Genomic DNA, 21,963 nt, shown 5'->3' on the forward strand with positions numbered 1-21,963 from the left:
CCCTTCGTGCAGCTGAAACCACCTCATTCTCTGCTCCAAATACTCTGCTGTAACGAAGTTTTGCAGAAACCCAAAGGCTCTTTTCTACAAAGATTAGGAACAAACAAACATGACCTTTTATGCAATCAATAAACAGGGCTGATTATCCTCTCTCTATTTTCATTAGGATAAGGCTCTTGCTCCCACCCCCCACCCCCCCCTCCAATTTTTTATTCTTCCAGGATACAAGGCCCTGATGTCCAGCTGACCAGACTCTTCAAGGCATCCTGACATTCAATCCATTTTAGTGATACTTCCAAGTGGAAAACTTCCCAAGAGGGAAGAAAATCATCATCAGACTGTTTGGTGCACCTCTTCCCCTGACAATGTGCAATAAACTGAAAAATTCATGAGCTGCATACGTTTGTAGTGTTCACCTAGGCATAGTGTTTTTCAAACTTCCTCTCTACTAAAAGCACAAGGCAGAGGTCAAAACAAGCCACTCCTGTAGCTCATCTATTACATGAAGGAAGGAGGTATCATACAGAATCCTAGACCTTTTCTTGTTCTCTTCTGGGGGTAAAAAAAAAACCAAAAAAACAAACAAACAAAAAAAACCACAAAAAAACCCCCGACAAAAACAGAGTGGGCCACCGAAAAATCCATAAATTCCACCAAGTCCTCTTCTCTCATTTCTTTCAGAATGGATACAACTGCAGTGAAACCTGCAAGATGGATTTGGCTAAGCTGTCTCCTGTCAGGTATCGTTCCTGTAAGTTTAATGGTAAGGACAGAACGCAGCATGGCTATGCTTCACTCATTTTAAAAAGCATGCTGGATATACTGAAAGACAATTATCTTCTAGCAGATCTAAAAATTTGCCAGCTTCAACGTACATCATTCCACAGAGGAGGAAATCAAAAGCACAGGAAGGCGCAATGTACACCTCACAGTCTGCTGCATTTTTCCAGCACTGAAAATGTACTCTGGTACAAAGCAGAGACTCAATGGTAGAGTTATGTCACCTAAACCACAGTTTCCTCCAGATATACTACACCTCTCTGGTGTCGTTAACCATGTTTTCAGAAACAACTGCAGCACCTCTGTTTTCCATGCCTGCCCTACGATGTCTGTGAGCTTCATTTCTGTGCTCCTCTCTACACCCCCACGCACGAGAATGACAAGCCCCTGTGTCAAGAGATGTTTAAGCTATATAAAGGTTTCTAATCCACCTCCCTCACCACCTCCCACCATCTCAAGACACTGCATATAATTAAAAATAAATTAGGCCCAGATTGTGATCTGCTAATTCAGATGTAGCAGGATGTCTTTCTGCACATGCACCTTTCCCTTCCCTGCACAAAAGTGGCCTGAGAGTCATGTTTTCTTCCCATAGACCCTGAACATCCATCTCTGAGAAAGCCATTCTTTACTTTTAAACCATAAAGCTGCAACATAGTACCAGGAAATTCTGAGGTTTTGAGAATTCAAAAAGGTTGGTCCACGTTTTTGTAATCCCTCAGATGTGAAAATTAAGTGGTTCACACTTCACTGGAAAACAGAAGAATGGCTAACACTGTGGGCAGCTACAGGAGCCACAGGTTGACCCTAAAAAACCCCTGCATTTTAAATAAATGAATCAGCAAACTGGCATACATACAGAGACCTGAACCTGTTCATCTCACCCTATTCTCATGGCAAAACATATCCCAATTATCCTGTCCTGCCTCCTTCTTCCTGAAGCGTAGCATAGCAGGTAGCCACCAATAACCCTGCAGTCCAAAAGATAAACAGATTAGGGCAAGGGTAGCAGGGTTATGTTTGTAGATACAGGCCAATAACCAGGACAAAAAGAATCTTACTTGTGAGCAGTAAACTGAGGTAGGACTCTAGGGTGGTAAGGATGGAGGTAAGAGTGGATGGTTGTTGGATCCTCATGGAATGTAGCAACTGGACTTTCTCAACAGGCCAGGGACAGGATGGTAGAAGGGCTGGGTAATGCCAAAAAAACAAGGCTTGTATCTTACAAGGAATGGGCTAGGGCAATGGTCTGGCTGAGGACTGAACCCAAAACAAAGCTGTGAAAAAGAAGTGGTGGATAGTTACAGAATCTACAGGTTCTCAAAGCCTCAGACAAACCAACTGTCCTCTCCTCCCAGTCAAGTACTGGGAGCAGAATGAATGTTTACAGGCCAGTTCTGACTTGGGCCATGCTGGCAGTCCACCCCTGCCCCTACCTCCTTTTTTTCTCCTCCTCCCCAGCTACCTATGGGCTGAAGCCTGAAAAACTGTCCTCATATCACTTCCACCCTCCCCAGGCCCTGGTCTGAGAACTGCCAGCCCATCACAGCACCGTGACTGCAACTTCACCTCAGAAACCTGAGATCATGCTGCAAAGAATGTTTTCTGAAAACTACCATCAGCTGCTTTAGTGCAAAGCTCCTCTATGCTTCAATGACTCTTCTAATTCTTCAGACAAAAATGCTGTCTGCTTAAAAGCTCCTTATAGCCCGGGAGTGAGAAAGTGAACATGCATGGTATTTTAGCCAACTGAGAGTAACCATGCCCGAAACAATTGCAAGATAAAAATCCATCCTCTTGTAAACAGACACCTCTCTTGAACTATTCATCAGCTTTTGGGCAAATATAGTTTTTACTTTTATGGTACAGGTGTCCTTGCTTTCCACCAAGGACTCACGTTGCACTGTGCAAGATCCTACACAAAAGACACCATCCACAGGCAATATCTCAATGCTGCTAAACCATTTAGAGGTCAGAACCTGTATTTACCAAGTATTTTTTAGTTCCATTTACTTAATATGCCAGTATACAAGCAAAACACACAAAATACTGCATAGAATACTTATTTACTAAAGTCAAAGTCACCACGCACACAAGAATAAAACAAGAATATCTGACAAGACTGGTGGCGTTCAAATGTTGTTGCTTATAAAACAAGCAATAAATAGGCTGTAATTTTTATTGGGGATATTTAGTTCTTTTCACAACATTTTCTGTACTGTAAAATGAAAACCCCTTTCCCTTTACAATAAAAGCAAAATTAACAATATTTATACTGTATTAACAATTCCTCACTTATGATTCAAGGTCCCTAATACTTCTATGACTCCTTAATTATGGCTTCCTTAGCTGTTCTTGTACAGCAGATTACACACATTTACTCAATTTTTAGTTTTTTTTAAAGTAAATAATCCAGTGTGACATCAGTTCTACCAACTTATAGGCAGCTATATTTTCGTTTGATACAATTTTATCAGAACTACAGATAACTATTAGGTATTCAGCTACCTGAACAAAAGAACCCTTTTGGTTTGGATGAAGAACAAGTACAAGGTTATTTTATACTTCAAACATTAATCACATTTTTTTAAGGGAAGGGAGTGGCAGATGATCTAAATAGATGACAATCAAGGTACTAGATCGCAGTGAAACTAGTAATAAATGTCTAACTGGATGTAACAGGAAATGAGTGGCTGACTTAAACTATTTTTTAGAAATACACAGGAGTGGGAGGAGATAGCATTGAGGATTCAAAAAAGTAACGTGAACTTAGCAGCACTTTTAACTTAGTATTTGGGAGAATATTTATTTAATTTTTAACTTTACTGTGATCTAGCTCCCTAAACAGCTGCATTTTAAAAACTGACAGAAATTGTTGGTTTGGAGCCACTGCTGTTATCAAACCTATATTCTGTAACAAAAAACAGTCTGTGTTTCAATGAAACACCTCTGAATTTACAGTGATAAAAATGAGAAAACAGCATTTAAGGCAAAATCCTTCTCAAGTAAATGGAAGGCAGATTAAAGAGACTTTTATGGAACAGGACTAAGGATTTGAGTTCTAAAAGATAAATTGTTTAATGCTAGCACAGGTATTGGAGAGGTACTAAGAAATGCTTGAAAAACTTTACTTTTAAAATACTGTTTCGTTGCTATAGTTATGATTATGTTTATTTAGGTAGGAAGTAATTGGAACATCATGCATACAACTGCATCAATCAAATTACAATAATGTTTGCTTCGGCTCAGATTGCAGAGACTACGAGACTACTTAAATATTATTTAAGACTCCATTATTGAATCTGTCATTTTTATGACCTAACTTTAGCATGCTCTGGGGCAAAGAATGTAAATGTTTTCCAAGGCATCCTGAAAGAGGCTCAGACCAGCTGCAGCAGGAAGACACAAAGGGGTTCCTTAAGGACAAGATCTTCCTCTTGCAATGTGCTGACACAGCTCCCATCAACACTCATGGAGGAGAGCAGACCCAGAAGTATCAGCCTGCTAATTCTGAATGTGTTTGCCTTGTGGGTTGATTACACCTCAGACACGCCAGACGCATCTCATTATGAAACCCAGTCAGATGACTAGTTCTGATGCAGTTGTAAGGCAAGCAATCCATAAGAGAAATCCTTCCAAACACACATTTATGGTTTGTCTACCTCACCTAGTAACATCCTTCCAACATCTGTTCTTCTTTCAATACTAGAAGCCTGTTGTTTCACAGGGCACTGGTGGCATGCATGGCACACTCCGGTTTCCCCTGCCTGTCAGAGGCACAGATCCTAGCTGATAAAGGGAGCACAAACAATGATTGAGTATATTCTCTTCCAGATATCCTTTCCAGGCCAAGGGATCACGAGACCAGGCTTTGCAGTATTTACATTTTCTTCATTTCTAAGGAATTATTGTACCCATCTGTGGCAAGATTTAATCAGTCATAATTACATTATTCCTCCTAGTGCTGGCTGAAGACTTTTTTCCCTGATAACATTACATTCCATATGTGATAAAAACTAGAACTATACAAATTGAATATTTTTCACTACAACATATTTATGTTTCCATTCAGTCTTTTTGCAGCATTAGTGCGATGGTCCGCTCTCACAGACAGCCACAACATCAATGAAAGCTTCCAGCGCTCCCCTTTCCTACCTACACCAACAGCTCACTACCCCCAAAAAACTGAAATCCTTAATAAGAAAAATGCAGCCTGAAATCTCTATCATTTAAATTAATCCTTTACAGGTCCAATAAAAGTGGCCTGCCCCCTGACCTGCTTACTTTTAATACTGGAAGTAAACAAATTCCAGGCTTCATTTTTTCTTAGACTGAAAGAAAAAAGTTCCAAAGGCTAAAATCAGAGCTACATCTCACAGTAACTATAATGAAAGAAACCCAGCTGAGTTGTGGGAAACAATAAATTCTGTGTATTGTTTCTTTTTCTAGACTCCTTTCAGTGACATATGACCACATAACATTTATTTTCTAGCCACTATGTAAGATGTAGCCATTTGTAGCTGGAAAGCACAACACATGATGGAATGGAAGGGGGCAGGTAGTGGTGACCATAAAAATCAAGTGAGTACAAATTAAAGTCAGAGAAATAAACAAGAGTTAGACTTGTTAGGTGTGTGACTTCAGCTTCAGTATCATCTATGTGTTCCTCCTTGATTGTACAAACTCAGTAGTCCATTATCACAGCTCAGATACATGTGTATGAGCATGTGAAAACACACATGTCATTTAAAGCCAACTGCATAGCCTAGATTCATCAAATAGAACATCAATCAAACAGCAATGAAATTAAACACTAGGCCACACAAAGTGTCCATTACAAAGTATAATAAATGTTAGCTAGGAAGTTCCTGCTGGCAGAAAACATGACTTGTCAGTAACTTGAGTTCTGTAGATGTCTCTTGTGCATACTACGCTGTGGCAGAACAGCATTGTTGCAGTACTGAACCACAAAGGCTTTTTTAAAATCCAGGCAGATCCTATACCTGTGCACGTGCCCAGCAGTTCTTACAGCAGCAGCTCCCACAGAGGTATCCATTGGGAAAGGAAGCAAGGAGGATCAGGATGAAAGCTACAGGAGAAGGAAGACTTCTGACCAAGTGTGCAAGCACTCGTTAAATTAACTCTAATGATTACCAGTAGATTCACCTGAGCATGGGCCAACATCCATTTGTGCAGCCTTTGACTCTCAGATATAAATAGCTGTGAAGATGCAGGGAAGTAAATCAGGCACAATCACCTGTGTGTGGGAATGACTCAGGCTTTGGTAAAGGATGGTAGGTGAAAATGTTATGTGAAATAGCTGTGCTCTATATCCACCAGGTGTGGCTAGCTGAAGAACACAGATTTTAACCCCAGTCAGATTTTGCCCATCAGTTAAATGCTATCTCCACCTTTGGAGGGGGGGGAGGGGGGGAACTCAAAGCTGCTACAGGTAAGAATGGGGATGATCGGGATCCAACAGTTGTTGGCTCATCCAGGCTCCATGCAGTAAGAGGGAGGAAATACAGATTCTGACTGTAGGTCCCCCCTGCAGTGGGACAGGAGGCCTGAGAGCCACGGGGTTGTAGAGAGGTGCAAAGGAATAAGCTGGTGAGCAGACCTGCCTGCCTTGGCCAGATGGGAACATGAACAACATAGTCTCCTTTTCTCTAATAGAACTCATAAAGGACAAAAGGTATAAACAGATAAGCAGGTAAGAATTTAATTAACCAAAAACAAGATATCAATGTAATGCTATGATCTCCTCTGGAAAAATGTTTCAGCAAGTCTGGATAATATAATAAATGTATCTAATTAGACAGGCACAGTCTAAGAAAATATTCTGTGATACAGCTGTTGCAAAAATTAATTAATTAGTAAATGATAACATACTGCAATTCTGTTCACTATGCTGACAAATTTAACCTGATAAATCTGCTTTTTAGGTGTTTTGAAGGCTGAAAAAATACATTACTAATGTCTGTATCCACAAAGAAGTACTGCATTAATTCCAGAAGCTGACAACCACCTTACACAGCAGGAAGAAGATGACAGAGCAGTGTACTACACCTCTTCCGTGTCAGAGAACAGAGTGATTCTCCAAGAGTGGATGCAAGGCTGCATGAAGTACCGCGTGAAGAGCTGGCAGGCTGTGCAGTACCCACAGGCACCTGTGACACAGCACAGCTGGTCAGGACACCATGGGCATGAAGTGTACTTAGAATATGTTTCCACACCCTGACAAAAAAAAAACTAGCAGAAAACAGAAAAGGAGCCACACACAGACCAACAACCACCTCCTCCAAGAACAGTAAGTATCATGGGCTACAGGACTGTGTAGGCTTCATAAGCCACTCTACTCATGAGCAAAATGTCCTCATGGACAGAGACAGAGGAGGAACAACCCAAACCAAACAAGCAAAACAACACAAAACTTAGGATAGTGACTAATTTTGAAACCAATCTGACATAATTTATCTCACTTTCCTAAACAGTTCAAGTCAACATATTTTAAGAACAAATTAGCAAACCAGCTTTTGTTCTTCATAGCTACATGGTACTTTTGCACATCCCTGACCACTTAGGTGTGATTGACTGCTATTTCATGTGAATAGTTATTTTAAGAAAGCAAGGAAATCATAAGATTATGTTCATGATTAGTCACCTGTCAGGTTTCTGCAGTTTGTATAGCACCTGGCATTTCTTATGGCTGGCTTTGTTCTGTAAACATGGGAATATTTTTCAGAGTATCCCGGTGCATAAACGTCTGTTATATAGTCAGGCAAGATATTATTGAGATAAGAAATTGAAAAATAAAAAAAGTTTATAAGAAAACATAAAGTCGAGACTACAAAAAATTAAACTGAATACTTTAACTGAATACTCAAGTATTTTCCGAGAAATAAGCCCCTGAAGCTAACAACAAATATAGGAAACTTTAAAGTGAGAGAAGGGCAGGTCCTGGCAGTTAAGACGCTTAAATACATAGAGAAGAGACTGTAAAAACTGATGTAGAGCTGGAAGACACATGATTCTCACAGACTCAGGACCTCAGGTTTCTCTCTAGTAAGCAACTAAAACTAGGAATACCTGAAGATACAAGAATTAGTCCCATATCAGTAAAATATTTGTATTTTCAATTCAGCTGTTTAGAAGAGAATTTAAGAAGTAAAAATCAAAGTGATATCACAGCACAGCTTTAAGACCAGGAATTTTTTCTCAAATGACACATAACCTAATGTGAAAGAGAAGCCTTCTTAGAGAGTAAATATGGGGATTGACTGCTTTCCCATCGATGCAGCTTTCAAAAACTAAAAATCTTGCTGACCTGTTTTCCAGAGGGCACAGAAGGAAAACGAGCATCTAAAAACTTTTCTTTCTTGTCAAAGAAAACATACTGTGAATGTACTGACAGATAGTTAAAACACAGGTATCTCTCCTGGGAAATAACACTCTTATCCTATCCATTTCTCATTGCCTGATACGATAGAGAATGAAGGCTTATCACATATAAAATCAAAACCAGTAGCAAAGCCATTTGTTGTCTGGTGAAAAGGACACAGAACTGGCTATGTATGTATGATCAGTCAATTAAGCACATGGCCAGGACAGTGACAGAGCTCTCCAGCAGTGTTCTCCTAAGAACAGCCTAGCAAAGCAACATGCAACAACTGGGATAAATCCTAGGATCCTGAATAAAGTAACATGGATCTTGTAGTTGGAAAAAGTAAAAACTAACACTGAAGAAGGAGAACGGTCATTCTCAAATGATAGGACAGGGTCCCTGCTCAGAAACTAGAAAGATGGACTGACCCAACGAGGTTCCATTGCAGCCAGCTAGAGAAAATGGGTGTTACTTAGCCCAGGAAATTACAGAGCACTGCCCTGCCAAGTCACATGCTCTGTGGCTTGTGATTTTAAGATGCTTTTCCCTCTGTTGCTTTTAGTTCTATTAAAAATATACTTCTGTTTGAAGGTCATTTCTGGTCACTGATTAACACATCACTGTTCTTAAGGGAAAAATGGCAGTTATGAGCCCAGTTGCACTTGCTGAGCAGAAACATCACAGGATCCTCTTACAAGAGACAGGATTCGGGGCCAGGAAGCAGCTGGGTCATGGATTCAGCCTGGGAGAGGGTGACCAGATTACCAATGCAGCCTGCCTCAGTGCTCGCTAACACATGATGCTTCCCTGTTTAGGGAGCAAAAATTTTGTTGAAGGGACAGGCTTTAAAGTATTGTTAAAAGTTTCTGTAAATACAGAGCCCAAAGCTTGCCTGCTGGAGGTCTGGATTGCTTGCACTTCAAATGTCACTAGTTTATTTCAACAGAGTCCCTCTCCTTGCACTGGTGCCTTTGGTTTTCTGCCTTCATGCCCCAGTAGGACGTAAAGACAGAAACATTGGTTTACACAGAGATTCACACAGGGCTTAATCTCAATTCCAGTTAATGGTGTTTGAACAACTATCTGAGTCCTTAAATTAATAGAAAAAGGTATCTTTTTTGGCTGGTCAAAATGGCTCCATGCTCCAAACCAGGATAAAACTCTGAAGAGCCAACAGGAGCTTCACTCACCAAATCTCAGAATGCAAACTATTCTGTAAACTAGATGGCCATCAATGGTGTTTTTCTGAAATCTGAAAAACTCTCACCAACCAGAATGTGTTATTAATGACCCAATATTGCTGCACCTACTCTGTTTTTTTCTACATCAAATAGTAGCACTGCATCATTTCTGATACAGTTTACTCCCAAGTCTTAGAAACCTTCTGACTCAAACATCTAAACACCAAGACAATTTTTAGCTTCCTTAACATGCTTCAACTTCAGGGCTTTACTGGAATTTCTAATAAAGAAACAGTAGTATGCTTAATAATGTGCTTAGATTTATAAGATATATTAACTGTATTTTATGCTGTAACAACCTGTAATCACAACTGAATGGAATATTGTGGGTTTGTCCCTGATATTTTTCTGCTCCATTACAGTTAATACAAGAAGCTATCCAGGCAAGTTTTTTTTTTGCCAAATATGACATTTTGGTTCTTAAAAACAAACCAACCAACCCATTGCAAATGAACTGATCATAAAATAAAAATAGTTGGCTCTTTAAACAGCAGCCTGAATCTATAATATCTTAGAAAATCCGTCAGTAGGTGTAGACAAAGACAGGGATATGGGTATCAATGTGTAGATACATAGAGTATCCTGTTTCCAGAATATCCTGTTTTCAGAAACTATTTCTGAAGTGACAACACAACTAAAATGATATAAACTCATTAACATAATTTTAAATTTAAACAATGACCTTGTCAGGAAAAAGAAGCTCCCTTCTGCTCTTCCCTGCTGGAGATGCAGATTCTTTCCTCCACCCTCTGTACCAGGTTTGGCAATCATCTGAGTCATCACTAATTTAGGGAGCAGTGTCCACACAAATTTAATTAAAAAAAGTAAAAATAAAAAAGAGTGGGTTTGTGTATGTTTGGTTTTTAAAACAGGTTTAGCTTGCTGAACTGCTTGATGCTGGAGCCTGGGCTAGCACAGAAAGAGCAAAGAAAGTAAGACTGCTCCTTCTGATGCACCAAATCTAAATGTGCTAAACTATGTCAAATCAGACCCTAAGAGCATCAGTTAAATTTAGCTTTAAAAGATAAATAAAGTTTAGCAATTAAAAGCAGTTTCAGAACACTGTGGTCAGAACTCAGAGTGACACAGATGAACTCTTCATGAAAAATTTGGAATTTGTCACAAAGCATTTCTATCAATAATTACAACGACCAGTTAATGACCTCTAAAAAAAATAAAATTCAAAGTTTACTTTGTACTTCACTGGGAAGTAAATTTGTACTAACATATATACCAAATGTATACAATTAAGATCTGGTAAGCTCAGTAACTGATGAGCCAATCAAGACACTAATTTTTTTTCAACCCCTTTCTCATGTCATCTTCACACTTCTATTGCCTCTAAAATCATGGATTAGTAAGTGCTGACATACTGAACTAGAGATGGCAAGTACTGTTGGATTAAGTCTGAGTAAATAGTTGAGCTTCTTAGCAGCTAGGAGCTAATATAAAGCAAGAATGAAAAACATTTCTGAGAAAAGATCAAGTTTGTGGAGCAGTGAACCACAGGGCTTTAAAAATTATTGCCATGAGATCCCGCAAAAAGCAATTAAGTGACAAGAAAAGACATTCTACTTTAGCATCAGAACCCAGCCTACAGAAAGGTGCTGAGCACACTGTGCTGATTCCTCCTGCTCTGCAAAAGGTGTATTACTGATAGCTCAAACAGTATTTGGAAAACACATGCAAGAAAACAAAAACTACCATCCTAAGTTCCACTCAGACTGGATGGGGCTAAAGTTAAGCATATTCTTCATTCACTGTACTATGAAGAAAAACTTCAACCTCCTGCAAGAAACAGTAAACCTGACAATCAAATGTGTACTCACATTTTAGACTGTAACTGTGGGCTCATCTTCACTACTGTTAAATCAATTGTACTTAACTCAATTACAGTGAGGTAATTACATTAACATGAGTCAGTGCATCCACACATGGCATTTGCACGTGTGCTGAGCAAATTGCTGTTACCTCCCACATGGCACAAGAACTTTGCTCAATCACATTAAACAGGACAGCTCAGGACACTTTCACCTGCAGTTCAAGCCACCACTCTCCTGTCAAATGCCTCTATCCCACCTGTACAGGGGGAGACCTATTGCACAGCTGCCCTCAACCAGGTACAGACTAACCCCTGTGTGGGTTCACCAACCCACGGCAGTACCTTTCATCTTCTAAAATTTACTATGTCCTACTCCTTTTGGAAAGGGGACAAAAAGACCCATCTTCGCAATCATTATGACACTTAAAGGTAAGGAGAACATTAACAGTGATAAATTTTAACAAATCAATGAACCTGTGCGAGTTACAGAGATGCTACCATTACCACAAACACGTTGATTCACTGGCTCCTGCCAGCATCTGCTGGCAGACACATGTGCACCCATCTCGAGTCTCTGCGGTCTCAGGCTACACACATGCCTCTAATTAACAGCTTAGGCATCATTCCCTGGTTCTGAAGCAGGGTGGCACAACGTAATTTAACATTTATCTGGCAATACCCTTTCTTTCTCCACTTCTGCCCCATTCCCAAAAGAGAGGGTGGCTGTGCTCTGCCTGCTGACCAGACAATGCCCTCCTCTGCGTGCTAAATGCAGCAGCAGTTGCTGTGGGGAGGGGAAAAAACCAACACAGGGAACAACATGCCACCTCTCGCATGATGGAGGATCGCCCTCACCCGCCTCAGCCTGCTCCTGACCCGTGGTTATTTATGACTAGATGCAGTCTTGAAGCCTACAGAGTGAGCAGTACTGGTTTGTTAACTGGGAGGGTTTCTCTTACTGGTCAGGCACGTGCTTGCAGAAATTACATATTGCTGGTCCATGCCTTAATTTAAGCAAGAACTGGTACCCTGCTCAGATCAGGACAGATCAGCAGTGCTCCTTGTTCATCTCTGGATCCTGAGAGACATCTCTGCACTACTTTTTAATATAGCTGACAATCAGTTGCCAAGAAACTGAATCCATAGTCAGACATGTAAGAATCAGACACACAAGAACAGCAAAATAAAGCAACATGTCCTTTCTCTTGAAAGACTTGCCCGAAGCCGCTGAACACAGTATTAAGGAAATCCTGTTATCAGATATTCACAAAACTTGTGAATGCCTCTCCTCACTGTGTGTAGAGAACCATGACTGATAAACATGGAAATGAAATACCAACTGCAGAACACATTCCCTGGTGTCCAGGTGTATGACAAGGTTAACAAATGGTAGCGTTAAAATCTTGTCAAAGGGAAGATGTAAATCAAACTAAAGATGGGTATGACTTTGGAGACATAAGGACAAGAGGAATGGAAGTTTCTTATGCTTGTCTCAAGAAGTACTTTCTAAAACACTTTTGAAGAGTTTTGTCATGTACTCACTAGGCAGGAATAAGCACACTTTACCACAAAAGTACATTCTGCTTACATTCTATATTTGGACAGACTATTCTACAAAACATGGAACCTAGACTACTAATGCCAAGAAATAGGTTAAATATATTAACATAAGGTTCTAAAATATCATTATTACAAAACACTAAGTTAAGGTCAACTTCTGACTAAAAAAGCATATTTATACACAGATCAGAGATGTCATATCTTAGGAATAAATAAAAAGCATTATTTTGCAAGGAAAAAATAATATTTAAATTGTGTCACAGGGTTTTCAAAGGTTTATCTTGGGGAAACTTGTTTGCAATGCAAAAAACTATAAAGAAAATAATCCTTCTATTTGATGCTTGCTTGTCTTTTTAGACTGAGAGTACTTATTCTTATTTCTCTCGTCTTTTCTGAATTGTAATAACAAGTCACAAGAGAAAAAACAGTCCTTAACGAAATCTATTTAGGGATTTTTCACAAATAGCTGTGCTATCTTCCAAAATTAAATGTCAAACAATCTGTACAAAACTCAAGCCCTGTTCTAAGACTACTGCATTGTTTAATAGAAAAAATCTGCAGACCTCCACTTTCCTCTTGCTGCATTTGCAGGCTCTTTCCTGACTTGTGCGCTCTTGTTTTAATCCAACAGTAGTGTTTTCTTATCTTGCCAGTGTCCTGTGTGGCTACAAGCTCACACAGTGAGGTCAAGAGAGAGCACAACCAGAAAACTTGTGAAAAAGGAAAACAAAATGGAGGAGGGGCACCCGCAGGACATGAAGGAAAGCCAGCAAAAATGCCTACAGCATACAACAGCATTTGTCTTAGCCCTCATGAAATACCATGTCCTTATCATTACTGAGAACTTAAAAAAAAAAAGGTATTGAAGAAAAGCTCTTCCTTGGCCAACCTACACAAATTTCCAGCAACAGTTTGGAAGTTATTTATTTTTTGTGGATTATATCCTATTTGTAAAGAAATCTACATTTTATTGTAAAAGGCTGACTTACAAATACTAAGCTGATGGGACAGAAAATAAGTTTATACAACTTCCTTTTGCAATTAGTGATTTCTTTATGTTTGCTCAGAAAAGGTAGACATTGTTTCGTTTTGTTAAATAAAAAAATTCTGTGCTATGCAAATGCTTTTAAATGGAAAATAATTTTACATTTCATAGCATTTTTTCAACTATTACATTCCCAACTGATTCTCCTCCTATAAATGTTTTCTCCTGCACAGCTAATTTTTTCTTACATTAAATTTTCCATTTGTTTGCAACATACCCTCCCCCAAGCCCTGGGGAAAAAAAAAAAAAAAGCTTACTTTTCATGTCAGTGTTGCAACTTATTATAACTATCTGAAATTTGGAAATCAATAATGATTCAAAGAACAACCTACAAAAATAAAGATAAATGGTATTTTGTTCACTTAGCTCACTCTTCGCTAGAATCATTTGCCAAATAATTTAATTTGTTACAATATGCTCAATATTGACATTCTCCTGATTCTTATCTGTGCACCAGAAACGTCTATACCTACTTTTGTCAGTCTTATATTAAGGCAACTTGTGATCAGCTTAGATGGCACATGTAATATCAGTGCACAAAGCACAGATGATTGTCTGCAAGAGAAAGTGCCAAATTACTTTAATCAACCGTTAATCCACGCAATAAATGAAGGTGACTGAAAAGTGTAATGATCTTCTCAGTTACATGCTGCACTTGAACAGAATTTTTTTAGTTTAGCACTTTTTCTTTCTAAAATAAATACCCAGATGCAGTTAAAAGAAAAGCAGCTACAAATTCAAACCATCTGAAATTTTATAGATGAAAGACAACCTCATTGTCAGCATCCTGATCAAATGCGATTACACAGAGATTTGCTACTGGACAGACTCCATTCATCAGTGGCAATCTCTCTCTGTATAAGAGAAATATTTCCCAAAATGTCAGGACATTCATTTTTCTCAATTAAAAACAGCTCCTACGCTGCCCATCCCAGCTGCCTGAGGCCACTCACTTTGACAGAAATTACATATATATATATATATATATATATATATATATATATATAAAACGCACACATATAATAGAGAATATATGTACCTAAATAAAGGCTCCTTCACTTTATTTACATCTGTATTGCCTGCTCACCAGTCTCCTTGGGGACAGGGGTGAACACTAATGTACAGCAAGTAGAACTACGCTCTATCTGTAATACAGTGGACCTTAGCCGGTCACAGCACAACTTGCACCAATAAACAATCTCAAGACAACCATTCTTGCTTTTTGTTAAATACAACATCCTTCTGATTTCATGTTAAATTAGCAGCAAGCAGAACTCCGTATTTTAAAGTATCTACTAAATTTGCACACATTATGTGTATGCAGCACCCAGCATAATTTTCGTGTCCCTGTACAGACAGAACTCAGTCCCACTTGCTCTCAGACAAATTGAGGAGCCATCCTGCAACTTGTCACACAAGGGAGTCCTGCACAGAGCTCAGTTCCAGACTTCACTCATCAGCAGCCAAATCCAGTGAAATCCAAGTGCCCTTGTAAGTGTGGCACAGTGCTTTGCAGTGCTGAACTTACACCATGAATGGCAAACACGTGCATGCACACGAGGAGTATTTCTTTCAAAACATTTTTAATGTCGTTCAGGACAATTCAGTGGTTTATTTCAGTGAAAATATTTTTAAAATGTCCTTACAAGAAAAATGAAAATTACTGCTACAGCTTGCTTTGAAGCAGTTTGGATATCAGGAGAGAAGCTACTGATGGCTGAACCTTAGCTGAAATAGCCACTGAGATCAGTTAATAAACATTACATTGAGTCTACTAAGAAAGTTCAAATCATGGAGACACTTCCAAGGAACTTAACGTGATCCTCCTATACTCTTAAGGAAAAGTAAAGCAGACAGCTCAGTTATACCTGCTAGTTACACACCAGAAAGGCAGTCACAAATTAAACGTTGCCAACAGGAAACTCACCCTATTTTTTCAGAAGTTACAGACACATCCACTATTTGCAGGACTGGACTCTCAACATCTCTTTCTGAGGAAACAAATGCCAGCCCAAGCCTGGCACCAATGCAAAGTGCAGGCATGGTGAGCACACGCCAACAGAAGTGGCAGCTCCATGAGATACAGCTGTGCAAAGTCTTGCTCTGCCAATTTTCTCCTAGCTAGCATGTTAAATCAATGAGAGCATCAAAAAGTTTGGGGAACAAGACCTCCCATTTTCTTTTGGCTCAGTTCCTCAAAAATTACACTCCACCACTGCGCTGATACCAAATGGAATGGTGTATTCTGCATTTCCTCAGACCGCATGCCTCTGCTGCTTTCCTCAAGTTAGCTCAATTTTTCATGCAGCAAAGCCAAAGTCCTGTGAGTTTCATGATACTAATGAAAGCAAAACACAGAAAATAAATTACTATTTTTCAGCTTAAGGAGCAAGTACTGTAACTCCTGCATCTAAAAAGCAGTGGAATTGACATGGGAGTCCGGGTGGGAACATGAGGCCAGGGTGGAGGAAGGGGTGGTGGGAAGGATTGCCTCTTCTAGCAGAAGTCTACAGTTACGAGGCTTAAGGCAGTAATGAAACTGCAGGGTTGTAACAAGCAAGGATTTCACCCAAGAGAAGAAAAAACAAAAAACAAAACCCAAACCAAACAAGCCAGCACAAAAACAACAACAAAAAAAGAAGTTTAACTAAACAATCGCAAAAGCATGGATCATGGATCATATCCTCAGCAAACAATTTCTTCTTCAAGATTAATAGAGATGCTTACTTAATTTAAAAATAACCATGCAGAATAATTCAGGAGCTCACAGCAATGGCAGTGAATAGTTTAATGTCTATCAACCAAATGTAATTATGCACTGGTGTATGGAATGACAGTTACTGGGCTCTCCAAGATTTGAGATTTGTGAAAAGCATTTCTCCCATTTAGCATTGTAAATGCAATATGTAACATTAACGTTAAAAAACAGACAAAGAATTTGACATCGAAAGGTTAAAATAAGTAGCTAGCTTCATACAAAACATGACTTCAATATTGCAATGATCGAGCATGTATATTTAAAAAACTGTACATTTTGTAAAACAACCCGATGTTTAGCTGAAAAATGTAAATATAAGGCACACATGGATTGATTAAAACTACAGAAAACAAACATACTTTTTACTGGAAACATTAAATACTTCTGCTTGAAAAACACTTTCAAAAAGCATTTGCCACCTATTTGATGGCAGCAATAAAAGTAAAGCAGCCTTTAATCCCTGTACTATTTTGAAACAACCAAAGCAAGCTTAGGGTTGTCTGTAAAAACTCCTTTCATAACACACACACATCTAAAAAAATCGTTTGCAAGTAAAAAACGTTATCAGAAAAAAACATGAGATTCCAGCAAGCGGGATGCTGATGGGGAGGAAGGAGCAACTGACACAAATGTATCATAGTCAATACACAGTAAATGTATCATAGTCGAGTGTATCATTACACCAAACTCATCCCCTAGGAGAGACTGTCCCAGAGGGGTGAATCATTAAACACTGCTGACAGCCTGGAAGTATATTTTATATTTAGGAATGTAAAAAAATACTGGTTTTAATTATGCTGATATAAACTACAGCCAGAAAACTTGTAAAAGCATTGCACAACTCACCCACAGAGACTGAAAAACCAACATATTGTGACCTGCATTGGGAAAGACTGCTTAACTTTATTCCCATTAGAGCAAAATTATTGTTGTGAAGAAATATATTTTATCTGTAGTATATTAAGTATGTATATGCACTACTTTTTGAGTTTTTTATAAGAAAAAAAAATTCTATAGACAATCAATTTATTTTTTTTTAAAAAGTATTTAAGCTATAGTCATAACACAAGGAAAAAATACCCCATCAAATCCATATGGAACTTCACCCAAGGACAGATTAAAGCAGAAGACCACTTCATTATAAAAGCTAGCATATTTAAGGTCCTATTGTTGAAACCTTTATTTATATGAACAGGTCTTACTTTAAAGAAAAAGTGTTTGCAAGACTGGAATCCAGCAACCATTAATCTTGTTGAAAGACTTTATAGCATGAAGGTCTTTGCTGTCCTTCCAAATAAACAAAAGGAGATAATTCTCCTGAATAGTTCTCAAAAGTTCTGTGTTGTCACATTACAGCACTCAGAAGTTAAAAAGAAATTGTAAGGTATGAGGTAAAACACCACTGAAAAGTTCTAACAATTTAAGAAGAGCAATTTGTTATTAAAAATGTATTCCCTTTCAAATACTTCTGTAAATATGACCGCTTCAAGGTGGTGTGCTATTTAGTAGTATGATTTGCTAGATCATTAGGAGGGCAAACCCGAGAAGTCATGGAAAATTGAGATGTGCCCAATTTTTTATCAAATTTGCGGCGTTGACCAGAGCAGGGTGATGATAAAACCAAAGGCTGTAGGTTTGATCCCTGTATGGGCCATTCACCGAAGAGCTGGACTCGACACCTGTGTGTCCCTTCTGGCTCAGAATACTCTGTGATTCTGTGCCTACCCGAGTTTAATTCTTCCTCCGAGCACCAATGAAGCAAACAATCGGTACCTTAAAGGGAGGCCGCATTTCTTTTTAAAGTTGTTCTTGCTGTCGGCCCTGCTGCCCTCTTGGTGTGCAGCACCTCCTGTGGGCCGGGCAGAGCAGTGCAGGGTGTGGGGGCTCACTGAACCCCAGCTCAGCTTCTTCCACACCCCGGGAGGGACAGTGCTGCCACAAAGGCTGGCAAAGCTCCAGGGAAAAGTGTTTGTTTCACGGTGCTTTTATTCACATTGCCTGTGTATCGGCGTGCCCCGTGGCTGATGGCAGACTGGCCATGGCTGATGTAATATTACCCATCCCTGATCCAGAGATCGGTGGCACTGATCTCTTCCCTCTGGCAATCAGGGACAGGACTTGATGGAATGGCCTGAAGTTATGGCAGGGGAGATTTAGGTTGGGTATTAGAAAAAGGTTCTTCCCCCAGAGGGTGGTTGGGCACTGGAACAGGCTCCCCAGGACAGTGGTCATGGTACCAAGCCTGGCACAGCTCAGGAAGTGTTTGAACAAGGCTCTCGGGCACATGGCATGACTCTGGGGGATGTCCTGTGCCACGCTAAAAGTTGGACTCAATCCTTGTGGATCCCTTCCAACTCAGACTCTTCTGTGATTCTGGTCCTTCGGCACGGGGAGCTGTGATTGTCCCTGCTTGCCCCATGCCAGCACTCCAGTGGAGGGCATGGCTGTGTATTATTCCTGGGCACGCAGCACTAAACCCATTAGTTCCAGCAGTGCTGCCCTTCACACGGTTTTGGTCTATCATTATTTCCATCCTCAAAGATATTAACCAGCATTTCCAGCTCTGCATCGCCCGCCAAATTAGTTTTGCATTTTTAGGGTTTTTTAATAAAACAAACAAAGGTTTTAAATAAAACATTTAAACCGTATTTCGAGAGTAATAAAATCTTTGAATCTCTCATATCAATCACTTCCTTGGACCACAGTCAGCTGCCCGGGGAGGACCAGGTTATAAATGGCCCGAGGAAGCGATAGGCAATGAATAGCCCTGACCCTCGCTTCCCCGGTTCGGTCGGGGCTTGCAACCTGAGCCGGGAGGGGGCAAATTCCTGCCGCTCCCGCCGCAGCCGGGCCGGGGAGGGGAGCGGGGGGCGCCGCAAAGGAGGCCCCGGCCCCTCCTCGGCGCCGCCGTGGCACCCGAGCACCCCCTGCCCACCCAAACTCTCAGCTCCATCCCACAGTGCCTCCGCGGCCAGAGCAGCCCCAGAAAGCTCCTGCAGCAGCAGAAGCACCCTGCCCCGCCTGCAGCGTTACCAACCCGCACGATAAATACCGCATCCATGCCAGAGGGAAAAAGCAGTTTCGTCCCTCGACACACCGCAGGGTCTCGGCCACCCGCGCCAGCTGCGGCGCAGCGGAGAAGTCAACAGCTGACTGGCAAATCTTGCCAGCCAGCAGAAAAATTAAGGCCCAGAATCTTTTCCTTTGGCCCCTTTTCAGACGCCGCTGCGCTGCTCCAGAAGGGAGCCGGCAAATATAAAACCCGCGGTTAAAGTGTGCATCGCTCTCTGCCATTCCTCCGCGCAGCAGAATCCAAACTGACCTACATTGTTAAACCTGCTTCCTGAAACACGCAGGAATGCTGCAGAAGATGAAAACAAGGCTTGTATGTAGATATCTCGGGGATCTTGTATTTCCTGTATTAGCATCTACTAATAATGAATATTTCATTGTGGGTTTTTTTTGCATAATTTCTAAATGAATTTTTCTGATTTCATTCCTTAATGCTTGAATGCAGCTTTTTAATAGAAACAGTTTTAACAGCAACATTGCTACCAGAAAGCTTTTGGTAAAATTTGTCAAATTAATGGAAACTTGACATTTCAAAATCTTAACAGCTGCTTTTGACACAGAAGTATTTTGTTTAGTAAACGTGTAAAAATTACATTACAATAATGTAATCAGTATTTTTCAATAAACCAATTATTAAAGGAAGAAAGGATTAAATTCTTTCCTCTATATTTAGCATGTCCCTTATTGTTTGATAATTTACTTCCATACAGATTTAATAAAAAGAAGCAATTTACCATTTTTTCCATCATCTTTAAAAATTTGGCAGTGAGATGTTAGTGTGCCCAGAACAATGTGCTCATAAGACATATAAATTCAGATTAACTTTGTTAAATTGCTGGAATTAAACAGTAACAAAAAAACCTGTCCTAAATTTTCCACATGTTCACTTCAGTGGAGAAAATCGTACATCAGTACACATTTTTATTTTCTTACATACTCTAAAGAAATAATTATCTGCCAAGTCCTCCTTCAGACCTGAAATGCCAGGGATTTCAAACTTATCCACAAAGTGGCACAGCTACACTTAAATTAATGAAGATCCTGCTGAATGTGCTGCAAGAAATTCAGATGAACATTCGTGTATGGTAAGTTCATACAAATAATACTGTTTTATAATTAGTTTTGGGGGCATTTTATAGATTGAAAAGCTGTCACAAAGACAGTAAAAAACAAGTCCACTGAATGATAATTTATACACACAAATTCATTTATTTAATCAAGCTTTTCTGGTTTAAGTGTCTAAGCTCCCAAATGAAACCATGAGAAAAAAAAATCCTTGAGACAAACTGTGCATATACACTGAAATTCCTTGACAACTATTTCACTGACTTCACCTGGCACAACGTTTCATTTCTTAGTAACATTTGGTCCTTGAAATGTAGATAAAACATCCTGTACTTTCAAAATGCACATCAGGAGGGAGAAAGCAAAAACTAAGCCAAAGTTCACCAGTTTTTAAGAATTTAACAAATAGATTATATTTATCATCCTAAAAACAGAAATACTGCAACAAAATCAACTGTTTTATGCCATTAACTCACTCTATAATATACTATAGCTGCATTTCATGACACCTATGGTGGTCAATGCTGGCTTAGTTCCCTTGTAATACACATTCAGATAAAAGGAAATAAAATTAAAAGTATGAAAACATAGTAGTGTTTTATATATAATTTAAAAAAATATATTGATTCCCATTAAAAAGATAGTAATATGTGGAACACAGAAAACCTTAAACATTGATTATACTAGCTAATAATGAACACTAAAAATAATTCATTTTTCACCAAATGCTCCAACTGTAGCCACTTCAGCAGCCTAATCTTAGTCCATTTACAACTGTCACCAGTTAAAGAATGATCATCCAAGGAAGAAGTACTGTGTGAAGATTAACAATAAACCCACACAAGCATGGAATGGGCTATCATTTCCCAATAAACTACTGATGATTATTGTCAGTCAAAAAGAAACTATACTACAAAAATAAATTAATCTGCCATTTAAAAAAAAATAAATATGTAATTGCTTAATTAAAATAAATTAATGAAGATTAATGTGAAAATTCTTCAGGGAATCTGGATCTACCAATTACATTATTAAACATAAAGAGATGTTGCTCAAAGCAGACTTTAGATTAATTTAAAAAGCATCTGCGTTCTTGAAAAATGTTGTTACTAAATGTAAATACATATAAAATGGAATTTGCATTTTTATTTTTTATAAAAGTCTTTAGTAATTTCTATTAAAGACAATGTAGGCACAGATCAAATTTAAAGGAATCTTCCCAATCAGTGTCTTGAA

General features: G+C 39.2%; 1 protein-coding gene and 1 long non-coding RNA gene across 3 annotated transcripts in view; one reads left to right on the top strand and one right to left on the bottom strand.

The window, feature by feature from the left end:
- The window catches only part of LIN28B (lin-28 RNA binding posttranscriptional regulator B), a 97,223-nt gene that overhangs the window by 46,923 nt on the left and 28,337 nt on the right, over positions 1 to 21,963 (bottom strand). The gene's annotated exons all lie outside the window — the stretch shown is intronic.
- Positions 6,018 to 8,759, top strand: LOC148184675 (uncharacterized). 2 transcript variants are annotated; one of them, XR_015772209.1, is made up of 2 exons: positions 6,018 to 6,074; positions 6,726 to 8,759. It is a non-coding gene; the product is annotated as an uncharacterized LOC148184675 (long non-coding RNA). The 2 variants fall into 2 exon arrangements; XR_015772208.1 differs by lacking the exon at positions 6,018 to 6,074 and adding an exon at positions 6,293 to 6,493.

Source organism: Pseudopodoces humilis, chromosome 3 (assembly GCF_049639895.1).
Source record: "Pseudopodoces humilis isolate 2021_Gansu_Grassland_sample_001 chromosome 3, ASM4963989v1, whole genome shotgun sequence".
Taxonomy (NCBI): Eukaryota; Metazoa; Chordata; class Aves; order Passeriformes; family Paridae; genus Pseudopodoces; species Pseudopodoces humilis.